Source organism: Phasianus colchicus, chromosome 11 (assembly GCF_987193195.1).
Source record: "Phasianus colchicus chromosome 11, bPhaCol1.hap1.1, whole genome shotgun sequence".
In the NCBI taxonomy this organism is placed as follows: Eukaryota; Metazoa; Chordata; class Aves; order Galliformes; family Phasianidae; genus Phasianus; species Phasianus colchicus.
In genome coordinates this window covers 8,716,834-8,734,609 of record NC_143446.1, presented here as the reverse complement: position 1 = coordinate 8,734,609, position 17,776 = coordinate 8,716,834, and the positions used below count along the sequence as shown (strand labels likewise).

At 38.0% G+C, this 17,776-nt stretch overlaps 1 long non-coding RNA gene across 1 annotated transcript; it reads right to left on the bottom strand.

Annotated features, from left to right (window-relative positions):
* Positions 1-4,152: 4,152 nt before the first annotated feature.
* On the bottom strand, positions 4,153-13,023 carry LOC116239495 (uncharacterized). Its single transcript, XR_004169133.2, has 3 exons — positions 12,941-13,023; positions 5,796-5,888; positions 4,153-4,369 (listed from the first exon to the last, which is right to left on the bottom strand). It is a non-coding gene; the product is annotated as an uncharacterized LOC116239495 (long non-coding RNA).
* Between the last annotated feature and the right edge of the window lie 4,753 nt (positions 13,024-17,776).

Sequence of the window (17,776 nt, the reverse complement as noted above, 5' to 3'; positions counted from 1 at the left end):
CCCATAAGCATAACTTTCTTAATCAGGGCTGTTTTGCAGGTACTTATGTCACTGTATGTTCAATAGAGACGCATCTGGGTGGGTCATGAGAATTTTCTGATGGCACCTCTGACAACTTTCTTTTTCTTCAATTAATCCACACTGCTGTCCTTCTGTAAGGCATACCAACACAGTGACTGAGCCTGTACCTTTTTGTTATCCCCTCCAAGATTATGTCTGCAAGAAGACACTGCATGTTACGAAAAGCCTGGGAATTGGGATTTTCATGATGCTACATCAAATGCTAATGAATGTTTCTAACTTTTTGGCACAAAACAAGAAGAAAGTCCTAAAATCAGCATATCTGATTTGTGGCAACTCCAAGGTGTAACTAATATTAGCACAATATCATGGTTCAAGCAGGGCAGGGAGAAAATAAATTCATAGCTGAAAATATTTAGAGGGGAAAATTTTACGTTTAATATACCACCCACAATGAAGCCAGAAGCCATGTTTGCTATTGTTAAATATAAGGAAACAAAAAAGAATCAAAACAATACACACACACCCTTTTTAGCACTCTAGATCAGAGCCAGGGGATAACGTTATGCTCCGAGTGAATGAAATCATACTAGCAAGCTCTTTTATCTGAGCATTGGTGACACCTTACAGATACTCCCCAGGGCACTGGCAGGTCACAGATTTGCTAAGATTGAGCTTAGCTGCTTTCCTGTAAAACTATGATTCCTGGTAGTCTGCAGAAAAATTAGTTTTGCTGATCTTTCTGCTGGTCACAGCTACGTCATCATACCTGACTGACCATTCAGAAAGCAGTCTTGTGATAACTCATAAAGCCTAATGTCTCCTGCCTAAGGAGGAGAAGTACAGAGAGAAGAGAGGCTGGAAGCAGGTCTGGCCATTTCAGGGAGCCAAATGGATGAGAAATAGAAAAATGAGAGCAGCAGAATAAGGAGGAAGAGAAAAGACAGAGGAAGAGAATTAGTGAAGAACATGTTGTTCTAGTGAGAGTGTGTTGCTTTCCTCTAATTTCTCTTCTTTGGATGGATAATTGTACTTTTCAGATGAAGTCGTGATCATATGGTACCTCCCGAAGCCTATCTGTGGTCCCAGACCATTTCTAAGAAACAGTAAAAAAAAAAAAAAAAAAAAAAACAACAACAACAACAAAAAAACAAGCAGCCATAAAGTAGGGCTTATCAATAGGGAAAAGGATCCGTGACAGAATTTCTATTATAAAATATGGAGCCTTTAACACTGCATCTGATGGCTGTGCTACAAATGGCAGCTGTGAGTGAGCTCTGGCAGATGCAGGCCAGGGAGGGGAAAGAAAAACTGAGGCTGCTGTCAGCTCAGTGCTTGATGCAGGCATTTTCATACACAGCTGCATTTACACTCTCCTGCAGCAAGCTTTGATGCATGCTTGCATCATGCACGTTAGATTTGTGTCTCCTCAACGACGTAAGCTCCCTAGCACAAGTATCAGAACTTGTGTCTTCAGACTCTCTGGGGATGCTCCCATGCTACAGCCTAAGCTGGCAGGGCCAGAGGCCCAGTGGTGTGACAATAACAAAAGGACCCCTGAAGGGCTGGGGAGGCCAGGCTCCAACTCACAGCAAAGGACACCACATTGCTGCACAGAAATTGAGCTAATTCCGTAATTTTCTCAGCACAGCACATGCCTTGTGCCATCTTCCACCCCCAGAAAATAAAAAAGAATATTTAAAAAAAAAAAAAAAAAAAGAGAAAGCAATAGCAAAACATGTCTCTTACTGTGCTTGGGAAGTGCCAAGCAGCTTGCGGAGGCTGCTGCAGAGAAACTAGCAAATGACAGTGATGTGAAGTTAATGAGGATCAGGACACTTGGCGGTGGAGTTTTCTGGGCTGCAGGAAGGAGGGGGGCTCTCAGGAGGTCCCGATAAGCATTAACAGTTTTGGATGCTCAGCCAAGACTTCTGTGGTTTGCCTGTTAGTACTGAATCTCTTTTTTGTTCAGCTGTTACTTTATACTGTGCGGTCTGGCCAGCAGTTGTACAACAGCATTTAAAATATACAACATGCTGTGAGACAGAATGCAGCTACCTTGTCAAAGATGCCAGCATTAAATTACAAAGAGGCTAGTATACTCCATGTATAGGATGTGGCCATTTTGCCTGTAATAGTCCAGATAGCCAATGCCTGTTATCATTGAGTTTAAGATGCAACTGCTGCCTTGAACACTGCACTCCAGCTTGGCTGAATGTATGAATGGCTATTAATGAATTTCTTTTCAAATATATGTATAATTAGGTGCAAAATTATTTTGAGACTTTCTACTCTTCAACACTTGTCTATTGGAGGCATGATAAGCTTGTTCACTAGCTGCAATATCTTAAAGCTGTAAAATACAATAGGCGTAATTCCCAACCATACAAATTTTCACCCATGAATGTATTTTTTTTTTTCCCCTCACATGAAATCAGATTAAATTATTGGAACAAGATTCTTAATACAGCTCTTGTTTTCACAAATGGTTTTTCCACCTACTCTTTACAAAATAATAGTTGTAGGCAATTTATTTTAGGTACGTCAGTGTTATTACCAAGAAATACAGTATCTGTTTCTTACTGGATATCCATCAAAATACACATTCATAGGATCTCCTGTAAGAGACAGCCTGAAACATAGAATCAGTTTGGGTCTCAGATCTCTCTTTTGTTTCAAAATCTAAGAGTGTTACATTTTTCATGTAGAAATCTCTTGTCTTGTGTGTTAGTCCTCCAGATTCCTTTGAAATAAATTCAAGCTTCCAAACTGTTTAAACAACCCTTTTCCAGCTTGCTCTGAAAAAGAAGCTAGCCCCACTCCCTGAGCCTGGCACAGGCACGGATGAGGAGCAAGGAGAGAAGGGCCAGGGAGCAGATGGAAAATGATGAAGTGTAACAGAAGAAAGGTAGAAAATGCTCCCCTTTGAGTCCATAAGCAGCCTGGCCTGAGAGACATAGTAAGAGACGATGCTGGAGATTATTCTTTAGATCAAGATGGAAAGCAAAGTATTTGTATAATGTCTCCACAGTCCACACCGCATGGCTGTGTAAGGGTCGGTGATACAGTTAAAATAATAATTGTGCTTTTTGAAGTGAAATAGTGAAGAAGATCTACTTCTAAATGTTGAATTTTACTTCCTAGCTTTTATTTTTTTCCTTTTTAATTTTATGAAATTGATTTCCCTCTGAACATTATTAGCTTTGAGAGAACATACGTAGAGCAGAGCATTTGAACAACATTGCTGTGACACTTCATAATCCTTTGTGCTTGCAATGGGTCCTTCTTTTTTAAGTACTTAACCCTGTATTAGTGAAAATAAATTCCACATTCTTAGAGGAGGCGGAACTGAAAATGCAGCTACCCTAGAAGCTGTGTAAGAATAGCAGAGAAAAATCTTAAAAAGAATTTGTAAGAGAAAACAAAGACACTAGATTAGCTTTGAACCTGGGAGTTTCCCACACCACAAATCAAGTGCATTGTCAGAAAAAGCACAGGTGTACACCACATGTATGGGTTAAAATGTGGTTCAGGGTGGTGTGATGAAAGTTCTGTGTTCATATCTTATATATTCCAAAGAGTGCTTACTCATCTGTTATAAATTCAGGTAGGATAGAGATAGGGGAATTTCACTCTGAGATACAACATTGTAAACACAGCTTTGCTCTGTTGGTCGCAATGAAATTATTCATATGCAAGTTTGTCCCAGAGGTGTTTTTACCTTGTAAGAATAGTTTTTTAGACACCAGTATTTAAATTCTTATGTATCTATCTTTCCTGCTTTAAGAAAAATTGATGGAAAATGATTGTCGAGACTCTGCTATGGTCTGATAAGAACAACGAGGCATTCTCCACAGGAACAGATTTGATAAGTACTGTGGTATGGATATGAAAGGGCTGAAAAACCCTTGGAGATTTCACAGCTTTCTAAATGACACAGCGCAGCATAAATGGAGGAGATGGGTTAAAACAGACCAGGAGCTTGAAGAACAAAACCAACATAAAGCTGACATTGCCAAATTAAAAATGACTTTGCAGAGGAAGTGTGAAGAATGTTGCCTTTCATACCTGATATCACAATAGGCATTTCAGCCAATTTTTCAACATAGCACAGAAGCCAAGACTACTACATGCTTTTATGAATTATTATTATGAATTAGAAGTATTAACAAGTTCTTTTTTTTTCCCCTAAAAAGCAGCTTGGGTTCTGTGGCATGAGTGATCAGGGTCTGCATAAAACTTGACACATGATACAGTTTAATGACTTAAGTCTTCTAAGGATTCAATATCCTTCATCCCTTCAAAGAAAGCCCTGGTGCCTGCATTTGTGAGATTCACCACTTTGGACCTAGAAAAGAAAGGGGGAAAATTTTAAAGAGGAGAAGAGGCGTTACGCCAACTTCATAAATGAATAACTTTGTTCTTATGTGTAGCATGCACTAGAAGCCCTGAGTCAGCTTAAGGCCAGTGTCCTAGGCACTGTATTCCACACACTAGAAAGAAGATGACTGCTGTTATCAGGCCTGAACTGGCCAAGGAAAGATTTGCCAAATTATTCTACCATAAAAATACATTTGCTGGCCAGGTTGGAACTGAAACTAGATTTGATCAGGAGCTGATCACAGATTTTTGCATCAGTACTGACTAGTCTAAGAAAAACTAATACCAAAAAGAAAAAAAGTGACCATTCTGCTTAAAATATGTCTTGCAATCAAAAATGCGTGCGATTTGTGAAATGGCTGGCAATAAATGCTATGAATTTTGCTAAAAATCTGATCAATACTTATACAATTTAGGTATCCCGTGAAGCAAGAAGCTGGCAGTCAGACTAGCATCACTTCTACATAGTACTATTGCAACAGGAAAGGAAAAATATTTTCTACATCCTGAATCAGTTATTTAAGCCCTCTCTTACCCTCCTTGAGAGTATGACAGAATTGATCAGCCAACCTGAACAACACTGGCATTGCAAACATTTATTCATACCATCTGGTACAGAGTCAAATCCAAGTAACAAAAGCTTTTATTTTCCCACAAAGGCTGAAGGTTACATAAATGTTACCCACATACTTGTGGCATCCCAACATGTTATTCTCACGTGCTGTAGAGAGATTGACAATTCCCAGGCCAGAACAAGACAGCCAGCCACGAATATTCCTGCAATGCAATTGCTTACTAATACCTCTAAATGTACATTTTAGACCCCTTGAAGAGCATTAAGTTCCCTTTGCTTCTTATTGCAGAGATTATATACACAGTCCAACATGACAGACAACATTGCCAGTGGTTAAATGTGAGGGTAGTAGAGTTTAAAGAAAAAAAACTTATCTGGAATGACCACTTATTTGAACTCTGTTATGGCTTTATTTCAGTCAGCTGCTCATAAATTAGGTAGGCAACCTGAACTCATGAAAGTAAATACATATAGATGCTTTACCAGTGTCAATCTCACCTGCTGTTTTTTCATATATTCAAATGTCCACATGAAACTTGTTATCTCCTGTCATAACTACATATATCCTTCGACTGAGTTTTAAGACTTAAATATTTTTGTAAAGGGTGATAGAAAAAGAAAACTTTAAGTACAGTCCTATAGAAAGCTTAATGCTGTGGAATATCCTGTTCAAAAAAAACAAGCATTTTTTTCATAACTTCAGTTTCAGAATCTGTAGCACCTTATTTACAGCCTTATAATTAATAATTTACATGAAGCAGTATCAGGCTTTTAGAGCACAAAAATAAATTGAGATCTGATAAGTAGCACATTTGCTTACCTGCTACTGGACTCCTATTTATGAGATGCTCAACAGGCCAGCTCCTCTGGTAGTGTCTGTCCACGTAAGGGCCCACAGCTTGCAGTCACAAAACTGTTAAGGAAATTTTATATTTGAACATTCAGGAAAATCTAGTCAGAGTTGTTTCTTGAAGGATAACAATAATGGAAAATAAAAATGAAAGCACAAGGGGAAGGGAATTCACAAATTTTTTGGTGGGGAAAGAAAAAGCAAGCTCTGATTTTTTCCAAATGATGTTGAAGTGTTTAACATGAAAATGAAAGATGCATTCCTCTAATTTGCACTTCATACTTCCATTTTCATGATATTTTAACCAAAGTGAGTTTTCCATTGCTTTCTGAGATGCACAGGGATTTTTTCTGAATGAAGAACAACAAGCAAAATATTATTTGGGAACTTTGATAGGAACAGGATTTTATATATGAGAACAGGTCAGCTCACGAGGCTATGGGGAACTGCATTCTCAAGCTCCAGGAATATATCATGGATATAATGTATCCCACTGTTTTTTGTCAAGTTTAAAAATAAAATCCTAAATACAATTCTTTATGAAGGGAAAGTTACCTGATGGTAGTAACAGAGGAAATGGGAAAGTCACGATTACATAGTGAAAACTTTCCAACATTCCTTTAAATCTCTTCCTCTTAAAGATGTGTTTGGCCAAACACAAGAGCCTCATATGAAAACCCGTTTTCGAGCTGCTGGAAATTTCCAACTTCAAAGATCAGGCCAAGCCCAAATCTTGTGATGTTCAGATAAAGCAAGATCTGTTTCTTTTGGAAAAGCTATTAATGTTTCAATTATGTGACCGTATCAACTGTTGTTTCTTAGAAAACAACTTAGGAGGTCCCACAGCCTGATACTCAGAATGAGCAAGCGTGTCTCAAAAAAAATCACTGTATACCTGTCCTGTTTATGCATTTCTGTTCCTAGGCATAGGTCTCACAACAGGAAGCATGATTAATAACTTGATTTCATGAAGCCCACATCTTTCTAGAACAGGTAAATCCTGGTAAGGATGAAATAGACTAGCTTTACTTTTATAACAAGCTCGTGTCAGGATAAATCCTCCTCTCTTCAAGATTTAATTATTTAGTTAAATAATGCAGCTGGCAAAAAAAGACCTAATTTATCCTTGTCTGACTGGTTCCCCATCACCTAGGAAAAGAATCTGTCAAATACAAAGCCAAATTCTATGGCACAGCAGAAGAAAGCAATGGGAATGTTCCCCATGAGATCAAATAAGGACTTGAGGGTTTGATTTCTATAGTATGAATAGTGCACAGTTTCCAGATGTTTATGGCCTTGAAGGAAAACTGGTCCAGAGAATGAGCATCTTGGAAGAGAACACGCTGAGTGCCAAGCACACGAGACATTTCATACTTCAACCTCTGATCTACATAATAAAGGACAAAATTGTCCTTTGGTCACATAACTCAGTATCTTAATGGCTTTCAGACTGCCACGGTGCTGGAAAAGAAAAAAGAAAAGCCCTTTCTACTACAGTTATGAGATACCTTCAGGTATTACTGTTTATGACATGTTCTCAGCTGACCCTTCAGAGCAGCTCTGTTGTCCTACAACATACATTTTGTAAAGCTACTTTCTTGGTTCAGAATCATGTACTGAATGAGCTAGGGAAAAAAAAAAACACATACACCCAACAGTGATCAGTCAATGAATTTCTTTCTTAAGATACTCTACGTAAATAGGTTCAAGTGAAAGAGAGGGACTACGATTATTGCTTTCATAAGTAAGAGTATTGCTGCCATAAAATAAGAAGGATAAAGAGTTTTGTGGGGTTGGCGTAACAATGGTAATGAAAAAAGTGTTTAAAAACAAAAAAAATCAACCTTGTCTGTGGGAACAGATATCATTGTGTCAGAAGTTGTAGGCAGAAAATTAATAACTTATACTTTACACTATTACGGCTGATTGTTTTTATTCTCATTTGCTGTGTAGATTAAAAGTAGGGATCCCATATTCTCTTGGTACCTGAGCTCTAAACTAGAGGTACTCTCCTTTCTGGGTGGATAATTCAGAGACAACATTGCAGAACTGCAGAACTTAATGGAGTATGTGGGTTTTTTTTTTTCCCCCCACAATATTTGACTTTTTTGTTTGGTGTTTGATAACATCAGTTAATTATGAAGGAATCTTCTATCATTTCTCCACCAAACCGGCCTTAAATTAAGAACAGTTCTTAGATTCTAAAATTAGAAAGAAAACTAGTAATCAGCAAGAACCTTTGATTTACCTTTGGAGAATGAATATTTAGGTTTAAACAGAACTACTACATAGACTTGTGTTTAAGCTCCATAAAATGTAACAGCTCTAGGTGTATTTATTAGTAATCAGGTTGTTGAAATAGAGTTAAGCGTATTGATTAATCAGGCCCTCGAGATACACCCTCAAAATAGACCTGAAGAGATATATTCTTCTCCTAGCAATGCTAAGTGTACTGATACACAATTTACAGGGAGATCAGCCTTGATGAAGTATGTGGAGGCACATGGCTGGAAAGCTCATATCCTAGTTAATCAGGAGGAGCAAATGCAAGGGTCTAAGAAGCTTGTGTATAAGCTACAGGGTAAGGCTTGTTGAGTTTTCAAACTGATTTTAACACTTTCACTAACCAGACTATGCAGTTAATATTTCAAAATATTTTGTTGCTTTTCTCCCTGTAATTCTACAGTCTCAAATACCATTTCCTTATGGAAACTTCCACTAGAAAGAGTCTCTTCTGTTAAACGTTTTTGTCTCACTTCCAGTTAGAAAAATTATTAATCTTTAATAAAGTTACCACAAACTGCACAATTTATTCTTGCTCAACAGGTGTCTCTTTCCTGTTTCATAAAGTACACAAAAACAGGTGGCAAAACTTCCTGAGAAAAAAGTGTTTTAAGTGTTTACTTGCTTTAAAAGATATTCTTAGGAATTTTATATGCTCTTACAAAAAACTAGCTATTGAGTCAAGTTTCAATGGTATTTTTTCTTCTCACCTATATTTAACTGGCCTCTACATTTTATTTTTTTTTGTCTCAGGAGCTTATGTATTACATTCAGTTTAGGAAAAAAATTAAATAACATTTAATACGGCATGTGGCAAAGCTTTTCAAGTAGTTTGTTCAGTGGTCAAAGTTAATAAAGAATCACAATTTTACAGAGACTTTTTTTAACCATGTGAAGTTCACGCATTTAATTTTGTTACTGGTTGCGTTGCCATTTTTTGGCAAGTTAGTTTAGTGAACTTTGTTGGCTGAGCCCTTCTGCAAATATGAAATATCTTTGCCCTTCCATTTTGCAGCCTTGCACATAACCATGAAAAGACACGGAATATTAAGATCAATGACCCTTTTTTTTTTTTCATGACCCCTACAGTGGCATATGAACAGTCAACTTGCCAGTGGCACTTGGGACAGGCATTTTAGATTTCTTTGCTTGGTTCCCAGGCAGCTTGGTTTGAAATGAAGCTGAACTGCTCCTGCAAGTGCTGGGAGCTCCCAGTGCTATTGGCTTTGTTAGGATCTGTAGGCATTTGGCACCTAGCAGCCAATCACATCATCTTCAGGTCACTTATGGGACTCCAGACTTTGCCTCCCACCTGACTGTGAACACTGCTTCTGCTACTAAAAGAGCCTCTTTTGGTTCATATATTTAGACACATGTTGTAGTCCTCAAGATAGTCTTTATAGTGCTCCAGCAGGATCATGTATTAATTATATTTCCATTACTCTGTTAGAGCCTGTATTCCCCCATTATTTCAATTTGTTAAGTATACAGGAGTGCACTACGCTACACTGCTTCCAGGGGCAGTTCCTTTACTATAACACCATGGTAAATAAACTATTATTAGCCAAGAGTCTTATTCCTTTTCCCTCATGAAGAACCAACAAATCTAGATCTCAGGTTGGTCCTTAGGATTGCAGAACCAAAGATGCTGCAGACAGGGTGGGAGAAGGCAGCAAAAGGCAGAATTCATGTTATTTCAGCTTCCTTTTCTGAAGGGATACCATGAACATAGACTGCATTTTTACGTAACAAATTTCCAAGAGTGTTGTGTAACTCATGTTCAGAATAGTAATTGAAATGTATAGTGTTTATTACAGTCCCATATGTTTGTAATTGAGGTACAACTCAAGTGGATGGGAAAGGAAAAGCTATAATTTGCTTCTTAGCATCATAACTGTTGCACATTCATTTAAATAGCTTTATTTATCTTCTTCCCCATAAAGAACCTTCCATACTGTAAATTTATTGAATAGTTAATGGCCCAAAAGTATGGGGTTCATTACAAAATGAAGTATTTATTGCAGTGTTAATTAAATAAAAGCATTGTAATCTTTCCAAATTGAACAATTATGCTCATTTGAACATTTTAAACAGAAAATCTTTTATATACTAATTGAGTTGCATAATGAAAAGCACGTGTAATGGAAATTTTAATCAAAACAAATACTGAAATAATTTGAACACTTTTTTACAGTATAAAATGTCTACCTCAGTTTTTATTAGAAATATTATAACAGCCAGATTAGTTTCAGAACTCATGACCTTTGAGCGCAGTATATTATTTCTGAGCTGATAGGCCACCCTCACATACCAGTTGGCTAACCCCTTCAACATCAAAGTTACTGCTTGGCTACTAGCCCCAAACCATGACAGACTGGCTGTGAGCCCAACGCCTGACAGCCTGGCGCTAGGCCTGCAGCCCGAGCTGACAGCCCTTTCTGCGAGGGGCTGATGAATGATTTCTGGCAACTCGTCCCACGTCCTGACTGAAGGAACAGCATTCAATCAGGAGAAATGTGCACAAAGCCTCTGCAGGTCTTTGGGAGATGGCACTTCGCCGAATGCCCAGATCAGCTGTGTGTTCACACCCAGTTATTTATTTATTTACTCAATTTAACTGAGTAACCCCGGAATATTTGCAACTGCCATTATACCTCAAATAGTTAAGTCACCTAACATCTAAATTGTACTCAAAATCCAAGCAAACTCAAGCTGGTCTTTTGCATCTCTCTCTTCTTTGTTTTGAGCTCAGGAAGGGGTAGCTGGCCTTGGTTTTTCACTTGTGGACAAAAGCAGAATAACGTGTATTCATTAGTGAGTCTAAATAAAATTCCTGAAAGATGAAATTGCATGCCACGGAGCTGCCGTCCATTTTTTTCTTTTCAGAAGAAAATGTGTAGCACAGGATCTTCTCCTGGGAACCTTGTTTTTTTGGACTGACATTTCCTAAGTTCTATGCCCATTTAACAATTTTATGTTATTAAAATGAGGAAAAAAAGGAACTATTTAGATCCTACTCTTTTCTTGATGTAATTGCACTGTAAGGGGAGCAGTCCATTACTTGACATCAAGACTTTGCTGGGATTATCAGGAGATTTAAGGATAAATCTCCAGAAGAAAACCTCATATAATTAAAAGGTATCAGCAGTAAGCTGACAGTATACTGATGAAAATGCTTTGGAAGCAAATTCCTACTCAATTTATCCTTAAAAGTGAACAAGTATTTATAGGAATATGCAATAGTAATTTCTTATAATGACTAGGCATAGAGGTTTTTATAATTAAATGAACTAATTTCACAGGTGAATAAATGTGATGTTATTAGGTGTCTTAAGGAACAGCATTTTCTCACCTGCACTGCAGCATACACTGTGGCCATGAAATACATACACTTCAAGGAATTTTTGTGGAGCTAAAGGAATATAAAGTGTGCAGATGTGGTGAAAGCACTTGTGATGATGCCTTTTATCTATTGTACACAAACATAGATACAGTCCCTATAGAATAAAACATTATTCCTTCACTTGTACTGGGAATATGAAAGTCTAAAAGCTTTAGCAATTTTATCTTATCTCTATAGTATACCTTTATAGCTGTTTGAACCCCAGTTTGTAGGTTAACATGAGTAGGCATTCATATGGTACTAGTAATGATGAGTTACTAGATTACTGCTAATAGGATATGACAAACCTAAGAAAAGAGCAAACTATAACATGCTTTTATAATACAAGAAACATTCTCATCTCTCCTCCCTGAAAGTTTGAATGAGTTAAAAGATGAACTTACTGCAGTGAAAACTTGTTCTTACTTTTCTTATATTAACATGGAATTGATATCCTGTTGCTCAAAACATAGTCAGCATAAGCAGGGAGGAACATAGCTGTAGGCTGCCTGAAATTATCCCATCAGGATCTAGTAAGTTAGCTGATGAAAGAGAGCTATAAATATGCTACAGTATGAAGTAAATATGCAAAACAATATAGAAGTGGATCAGAAAGACTTCTACTTTTTATCCTTTGGGATGATAAATGCAATGACCGTGGATAGTGCTACCTCAGTAATACTAAATAGTCTTTTCCACCTAAGGTGCTATGGGAAAGATTCTTTCCCTGAGTTGCAGAGAGCATCTTGATCCCAGAGAGATTAGATTTCATTTAAAGAAATTGAGATGAATGAAACTAAAATAACTTCACTAAATAGCTTAGCGTAACTTTTTGACTACGTTTCTTAAGATAACTAAATGTCACTTAAATCTAAAATTGAAATGCATTTTCTTTAAAAAAAACAAAATAGAGGAAGTTATTTGTAGCCTTATTGTAACTATCTATGAGAAAGCAAAGGAGTTCAAGAGAGCTAATACAGCAGACAAAACATAGGTGTGTACCTACTAGAAGCCTGCCTGTCTATTCCACTGTTCTTCTCACATGGGGTGCAGGGAAGAGGACAATTTGTTTGAGCAGAGCACAGCCACAAAGAGCTGTGCTTTTTCATCTTTTGCATGAGGTGTGAAGATGAGGATATTGCTTCTGTAATAAGAAACTCCAGGGATGCTTCTCTTCCTGCTCTGAGATGAATCCACCACTAATGAGATTTTGTATGTTGCTCATACAAAGCAACAAGAAAAATATATTTCTCTCATGCATAAGGATGAAAATATTACTAAATGATTAATACTCTAATAATAATATGCAAACAACAACCTGAAATGCTGCAACACAATGGAAAAACATAATGGAAAATACAGCAATGATAGGAGAGCTGCAAGTGAAGATACATTCAAACACAACAGCAGAAGAAACAAAAACAAAGAAGAAAAAAAAAAAACTGCTTACCTTCAGAAGACCTCAGGTAGGCAGAGATCCCCAGCAAGATAGTCTTTCCTCCACTGTCAATCTTTAAATGAGGCCTGGGAAGGGGTGGATCCTGGTTCCACCCCTTCTGATCACTCAGGTGTATTGCATTCCATTGCATTGCATGCACCTGAGCTCCCCTGGGTTGACTTTGCCTTCCCACCAGGTGCTCAATCACTGTGACTCAGCATTTCCACTACATCACTACAAGAAGATGCAGGAGCTCAGCCTGCCTATGAGCCTGGCTCTCACAGGCAAACCTACCAATCCAGGTTTTGCTGTTGCTACCTATGCTCTGCCCAGGGCTGTGGATTCATGTGCAGGATTCACTAGCTCTCTTCTCTTCCTTGAAGTAAAGTGCTGACAGCAGGTCTGAGCTTGCTGGAAAATTTCCTCCTAGCCATCTATAGTTATTCATAGATTTGGTGGTGTTTTTTGGGGATTGAAGAGAAAGCCCAAATATTCTATTCTCTGCTATTTACTGATTCCCCAAGATGTGAAGCAAGCAAGAGTCTTCTCTGATAAACTGTTATTTAAACTGTGTCTATACTTGATGGAGAGCTGAGATGCTATGGGCACTTTCAGAATGGAACTAAAGAAATCTCTTCACCAAAAGCCAAAGTCCAACAAGATACGGGAAGGAGGAATAAACGTTACAATGTACATATCAAATATTCTAGCAGGTGTTGAAGGAAACCGAAATTTGCCTTTTTCCAGGGTTTTTTGGATGATTGTGAGAAAGTAACACAAAGGACAGCTGTTTCTCCTGCAATCACCTGAGATTAATCATTTTAATCTTACCTGTACACAACGTCTCATTTTCCTTTGGGTCAGGTGGTAAATCCCCCCATTGTTCTTACTGGCTGAAGAATTTCAGAGCACAGACTCCTGAGAAGTGCACTCCAAAACACCTCCCATGATGCTGGCAGCAGTGATGAACCTGTGCCCCAGGACTGCCCCACAGTTCATCACTACCATTAAAGTGCTTGTTGTAGAGTTGATGGTTAATGTTAACCTCTCACCCCACTCCTGGAAAAAAAAAAAAAAAAAAAAAAACAACAAAGAATGAGAGCACTTCTGTGAGCATTTCTATTCCTATGTATGAAATTGAAAACAAAAATGGAAAGTGGTAGCTAATAAAGTTTCCAGCTTATACCTTTTATTTGAGTTAAATCATTTCAGGTCATTAAGTCCATCTTGGACAGGATTAAGACCATCACTGCTGGGTTATGTGCAGATTGAAAGACCAGGTCAGCTCTTAGAACTGCCTTTGTTAAACAACATGAAATGAAGTGAAAGAAAGATGACGGTCTTAGCAGAAGTCAAGTGCAGGGATTGAAGTAGTGGTTTGGCTTATGGGTGGCAGAGTAAATCTGCTTGTCACAGCTGTCTAATGTGATTTTTCTCATCTGTCACTTTGGTATGACTCATTAAAGACATTAAGAACTTAATTCTCATTGATTTTAGTGAGAAAGGAACTCCTGAAAATCCCATGAGACATCTATACAGAATTTTAGATAACAGAATGTATAAAAAACGATATACTAGCTCTCTGTTAAGTGGAGAAAATATCTTAATCACGGAGAGTTGTGAAGTTAAATAGACTAGAGCCTTCTCATTTTTTTGATTGTTACTATAATAAGAATGATTTTTGAATAATAAAATGAACCAGAATGATGAAGTCCTGATGCTGGACCATTAATCACTGGTGTGGTCAAAACTGGAGAAATCCAACATCCATTATGCAGGCGTAACTCTGTGAAAAAATCAGTGTAACATTTGCCAGGGTAAAGATTTGGACTTACAGTGGGTGATTACTTTGTCTTTTATCATCTGTTAGATCAGCAGATTCTTCTCAGCATGCAGCATGCACATAGGATATAATTTAGACCACCTACGGATCAGTTTCTCTGATTCCTAACTGCAAGTCATTAAAAACCAGAATGTAAATATGATATATGAGACAGTAGTGCCATCAATACAGAGTGTAATTCTGCCTTGAAATCAGAGGAATGTCTCGCTTGGCTGCATTTCACAGCCACCTATTGTCTATGAATTGTCTTCTTGAGACATTGAAGCTATTAAGACGCTGAGCTGAGGATGAGCTGCTGATGCACAGGCTGTGATTAAATCAGAATAGAGCTGGGCTTTGGTTCAGGTGCAGAAACACCAAAGCAACAATGTTTTTTCTCCTCTGGATGCTGATATAGGTTAGGAATGACCCTACTGCAATAAGGCAGTGTCCACACTTCCCTGCATGAGAGATTCATTTTAGCCAAGTGCAGTACTTGCACTTGAGCAGCCCGAAGAAGCTTAAGACCATGTTCTCCCAGGGCCTGTGCACATGCACGCTGGCCCTTCAAAGCTAGCTAATCAGAATGAATAAAGTGTAACAAAATCCACTTTAGGAGGTGGAGGGAACAATGAGACCTGAAGTATGTATGAGGGCATAGGGGAGGTGGTGATGCCCCAGGAGCCTGGTGGCGTGGAATGCCTCATGGCTGCTGCTCCCCACTGCTGGCACTGCCTGACTGTGAGCAGCTTACTGCATACTCTGCTCTTACAGGGTTTCTGAGTGATTCCAAGCATTCTAGAGTCATTGTCATTTATACTGTATGGAATCTCAGTGGTGTTTATATTTCCATGTGAAAACCACTGATATGATGACTTAATCATTTCTGTAACATTAGGGGATAGATGAAGATGGGGATCCTGGCCTCTTTCCATCCTGAAGCATGTCTTGTGTTTGCAATATTACACCATGTTCACTCGGATATATTTTTGTTGCGCTGATGAATTTGTGATTAATGAAGCTTTATCATAAAAATTCTGTACACAACTATAAATTACATGCAATTAGATGTGCAGAAACAACGTAAAAAATATTTGGGTTGGAGTGCACAACTTTGATTTGGCCACATTTACTGGCTATACACAACAGATCTGTTAGATTTTTTTACAAAAACAAAGTAATTAAATAATGGTAATGATATTTTTGCATGCAGTCTGAGTGACATAATGTGGCTTATTAATGAGAATAACAAAGAACAGTGGGATTATATGTATTCCTAGTGTATCTCAGTTGTTAAAAATCAACATTACCACTGGGACTAATTTGGTCCAAAACAGATCATTTCCCAGAGGGCATTGCTATGTGAAATCTTATCTTTAAGAGAAAAGGAAACAATGACCTTAATTTCTATTTACTTTCATTTGCCTATTTCCATTGTGTCCTTGTGGGTGGACATGATGCTTTGAATCCGCCACTTTTCAAACATAGCTGTGCCATATTAGGTTGTGTTACACTGGTAACCTTAGTCAGGAAGCCCTGTGCTATGTGAGGGATTACTTCCTGGAGGTTTTGGTTGTACCTGACAGAATGATTTGACCAGATGTAGTTGGAAAAACAACTTTCCTTTCAAATATCAGCAACAACATACAGGTGAGACGGTCTGGCTTTGCCCTCCTAACATTCCTTAGTCTGAGCACGGCCAGGAATCAGCTCTGTAGGAAAAGGGCAACTGAGCAGTTCAAAATGCTGCTGTGCTGGGGCATTACCTGATGCACATCATTAAATTAATTGCAATGTGCTCACCCAACAGGTTGCTCTTAATGGCAATTAATGCTGAACTTGTTGAATTATGTCCGTTTTGCTTGCAAAAATATTGCCGTAAGGCTTGTTCCAGAAGTCATTATACCTGTGAAACTCATTTAATTCAGGTCTGGACAAAGCAGAAATTCCAGTGGCTTAGAATTCATGAAAATGGCCTGTGTTGATAAATCTTTACACATCTGATATATGAAAATAAATGTAGAGAGGAAGCCAATTTCAGCTTCAAGTTTCTCTAAAGTTATTATAAGCAACAGTGAATAAAAATAATTTTAAAATCACGAAAACAGGTTGATGATTTCCACTTAACAATTTAAAAAATAAATTTATGCATGGGAGGGTTAATATAAATACATAACATTATTTTGTCCTGAAGGCTGCAGTCTGAAAAAGAATAATAATACATTAATGTTTCACTGAGATGTAATAGTCTATACCCTAATTTTTTTGTGCAGAATAACTTGTTTTTCTTGGATAGAAGAATTTTGTGTCAGTTCTCAGCCATGTTACAGTTTCTTCTGGCACAGAGAATGGGGAAGCTAACATTTATCTAGTCGGACTGTTAGCACCTTACAACTCAATTTGAGACTTTCTCTGGTCCCTCTACTAAATAAACTTAACAAAGAGTTTGGGAAACATTGCTTTCTCTTTACAGATGTCCTTTAACCTCCGTGGCTGTTCCTAGTTATGTATTTATTTACTTAAAACACAGAACTCCTGTGAAACACTAGCCCGCCTATCTCTGCAGTCATTTCCAATTCCATGCGGGAAGGTTGTCGATGTGCTTCAGTTTTAATTTTCCTCAGCATAATTTTCTTTTCTGATATAAAAGCTGGGAATATATTGACCTTCGTTGCAGCTCTGTTTTCAAGGAACCAGAGTGTATACACAGCCAACTCTTCATGCATGGATTATAATAATGTTAATGTGAGTCCTAAAGGAATGCAGTGCCTGCTGAACAGCTTGATTTGCAATGTATCAGCTAAGGATGCTGATAATGGGTGGTATGGAGGCTAAAGCTACAGCCACCTTGGCTGACTATTTTGGTATCACAGTTTTTCTTCAGTGTAACATTTTGTTTGAGAGTGTCTTATATAGAGTCTGGATATAGCAGGACTTCTAATGGAATATCCCACCACCATCCAGAAAAGAAGACATTGGTCAGACTCCAGCATCTATGACTTATGTCTTATATCTCATAATTTCAG